This window comes from Salvelinus namaycush, chromosome 25 (genome assembly GCF_016432855.1).
Source record: "Salvelinus namaycush isolate Seneca chromosome 25, SaNama_1.0, whole genome shotgun sequence".
Lineage (NCBI taxonomy): Eukaryota > Metazoa > Chordata > Actinopteri > Salmoniformes > Salmonidae > Salvelinus > Salvelinus namaycush.
Genome location: NC_052331.1, coordinates 8185342 through 8189191, shown reverse-complemented (window position 1 = coordinate 8189191; position 3850 = coordinate 8185342). Strand labels below are relative to the sequence as shown.

The 3850-nt window shown below is 42.8% G+C and overlaps 1 pseudogene; it reads left to right on the top strand.

Moving 5' to 3' along the window:
* The first annotated feature begins 807 nt into the window (after nt 1-807).
* Nucleotides 808-3850, top strand: LOC120020591 (annotated as a pseudogene).

Below are 3850 nucleotides of genomic sequence, written 5' to 3'. Positions count from 1 at the left end.
TAAGACATAATGCGTGGTGGGCACACACAGAGTGTAAATATACCCCCTGTCATCTCAGTCAGCTGTAATGGTTGTTTTGCTCACCTGTGTGGGTGAGCACTGGCGCCATCGGTAATTATCAAGCGTGTACAGGGTGGGGAAGTGTTTGGCGGGAAGTAGCAGTATCACACGAAGACCGCCAGATGCCGCCATCACCTCTCGCCCACCTGAAGGTGAGTTCGAGCGGAGAGCGCGCTACAAATATCCAAAGCCTTCAACATTATTTGCGTGAAAAAGTTTACGTTATCCATTCCTATCCCCCCCCCCCCCCAAAATGAATAAATATAAAACATTTGTCAATATAGACTGTATGATAAGGGTTTTGAAGACGAGGTGCACAAGGTGTCACACTGTCAAGGAGATTTTTCTTTGGCTTCTTGCCCACCCGTCTCATGTCACACCAGACTAGTCATACCACAGACCGTCTCATCCAGACGAGCAGACACCTGAAGCTTCACTCATTCCGGGTCCTGGATACCAGAAGATGACACCACTCAACCACATACAGGCTACAGTATGGACTAAAAACAGAAGAGCGGTTTATTTATTATTTACAATTCGGGCTATCACAATAACTTTGGGCAATCTGATCAATTTATGAAGGGGAGGCAATCAATGGAGACTTGAACATTGGAGAACAACATTTTGAATAGAATTCTCCTTGGAGGACTATTATCCTAGTAGGCAATTCTTCGCACAGGTTTGCATAGGGATATGGTGCCATAACTTTAGACTGTTGCCACAGCTATGCAATCAACTCACTACAGCATGCACGAATCACAGGAATCTCCAACCTTACAGATTTCAACCGCCACAGGGGGAAATTTCTTCCCTGACCAACTGCATCAGCTCGAGTTCGACATCAATTCGTTTCTTCCTGGTGATGGTTATAATGGTAATAACGGGCACTACAGTCCCGAGATTTATGAGTTTGGGTTCCCAAACTCTTACGATTGTTATGGATCATATACGGGCTCTTCATCTCTCACCACGGACACAGGTGCGTAACGTGATTTATATCTATTGTATAATCGAACCTGTTTATTCCAGTGTGGCTGTGCCCATGATCACTGAATGTCACCGTTTTCTGCTCCCAAGTTTGTATGCATTAATTACGCACAGGCACATGCAAACCTGACAGCTAATGGGCAATACACTCCTTTTTAGAAGACGAACATAAAGCTATTTGTTCTTTCTCACAGAAAGATGAGAAGGATCCAGATGTCAGAATGGTACATATTGATCATTAAATTACACTGTCTGCTCCAAAATGTGGATATATCAATAACAGGCAATTAAGCACAATTATGCACATCCACACGTGAGAGCAAGGCAGCAGTAAATTAAGTGGAGAGGGCAGAACAGTTAGAAAGTCAAAGCCAAAACTCTCCTTTTATGACTAGCCTATACTAGCCTACTAGCCTATTCATTTTAGTAGCCTATGATGTGGCAATTTCTGTACTTTTCAGAAACATTGTGTTAGTTCTTTATGCCAGGTTTTGTTTTAAACCTAGTGCACAGGCTACATTGTGAAAATCAATGATAGGCTTATCTCTCGTGAACAAACCAAATAACACAATATTTTAGTTCTGTGTTAACCAAGATTAATGACAGGCCTGCTAATGATCATACACATTTTCTCAGCGAAAGAGAAGGAGACAGAAGTCAGAATGGTAAAGGGAAATCCAAAGAAAGTCCGGAAGCCTAGAACGATCTACTCCAGCCTGCAGCTCTGTGTGCTCCAGAGCAGATTCCGAATGAGGCAGTATCTGGCGCTACCTGAACGCGCGGAGATCGCCGCGTCACTGGGACTCACACAAACACAGGTGCGCTATGTTCGTTTTCTGACCATGATGGAGGATTTTAAATAGTATTATTTTAATTAAGTTAAATGTATTTCATACAGTTGAAGTCGGAGGTTTACATACACCTTAGCCAAATACATTTAAACTCAGTTTTTCACAATTCCTGACATTTACTCCTAGTAAAAATTCCCTGTCTTAGGTCAGTTAGGATCACCACTTCATTTTAAGAATGTGAAATGTCAGAATAATAGTAGAGAGAATGATTTATTTCAGCTTTTATTTCTTTCATCACATTCCCAGTGGGTCAGAAGTTTACATACACTCAATTAGTATTTGGTAGCATTGCCTTAAAATTGTTTAACTTGGGTCAAATGTGTCGGGTAGCCTTCCAAAAGCTTCCCACAATAAGTTGGGTGAATTTTGGCCGATTCCTCCCGACAGCTCTGGTGTAACTGAGTCAGGTTAGTAGGCCTCCTTGCTCGCACATGCTTTTTCAGTTCTGCCCACAAATTTTCTATGGGATTGAGGTCAGGGCTTTGTGATGGCCATTCCAATACCTTGACTTTGTTGTCCTGAAGCCATTTTGCCACAACTTTGGAAGTATGCTTGGGGTCATTTGGAAGACCCATTTGCGACCAAGCTTTAATTCCTGACTGATGTCTTGAGATGTTGCTTCAATATATCCACATAATTTTCCTTCCTCATGACACCATCTATTGTGTGAAGTGCACCAGTCCCTCCTGCAGCAAAGCACCCCCACAACATGATGCCGTCACCCCCATGCTTCACGGTTGGGATGGTGTTCTTCGGTTTGCACGCCTCCCCCTTTTTCCTCCAAACATAACGATGGTCATTATGGCCAAACAGTTCTATTTTTGTTTCATCAGACCAGAGGACATTTCTCCAAAAAGTATGATCTTTGTCCCCATGTGCAGTTGCAAACTGTAGTCTGGCTTTTTTATGGCGGTTTTGGAGCAGTGGCCTTTCAGGTTGTTGACATAGAACTCGTTTTACTGTGGATATAGATACTTTTGTACCTGTCTCCTCCAGCATCTTCACAAGGTCCTTTGCTGTTGTTCTGGGATTGATTTGCACTTTTCGCACCAAAGTACGTTCATCTCTAGGAGACAGAACGCATCTCCTTCCTGAGCGGTATGACGGCTGCGTGGTCCCATGGTGTTTATACTTGCGTACTATTGTTTGTACAGATGAACGTGGTACCTTCAGGCGTTTGGAAATTGCTCCCAATGATGAACCAGACCTGTGGATGTCCACAATTTTTTTTCTGAGGTCTTGGCTGATTGCTTTTGATTTTCCCATGATGTCAAGCAAAGAGGCACTGAGTTTGAAGGTAGGCCTAAAAAAATACATCCACAGGTACACCTCCAATTGATTCAAATAATGTCAGTTAGCCTATCAGAAGCTTCTAAAGCTATGACATCATTTTCTGGAATTTCCCAAGCCGTTTAAAGGCACAGTCAACTTAGTGTATGTAAACTTCTGACCCACTGGAATTGTGATACAGTGAATTATAAGTGAAATAATCTGTCTGTAAACAATTGTTGGGAAAATTACTTGTGTCATACACAAAGTAGATGTCCTAACCGACTTGCGAAAACTATAATATGTTAACAAGAAATTTGTGGAGTGGTTGAAAAACGAGTTTTAATGACTCCAACCTAAGTGTATGTAAACTTTCGACTTCAACTGTATGTAGGTGCACTGTATATAAGTGTAATATCCTTGCTGGTGATGTAAGGTACTTGACTGGAGGTAGCAGTGCGCTTGTACATATGATGGGAATTTCAAACATCACCTATACTTCTGCATGTCTACTCCTCTCCCAGGTAAAGATCTGGTTCCAGAACCGTCGCTCCAAGTTGAAGAAGCTGTGGAGAAACGGGCAGATGCCACCAGGACAGCAGGTGATTCCCCTCGGTCCAGCAGCTCTCCTCGACCAACAGCAGTGCACTGGGGCCCCCAGAATCACAGGATTACAGAGATAA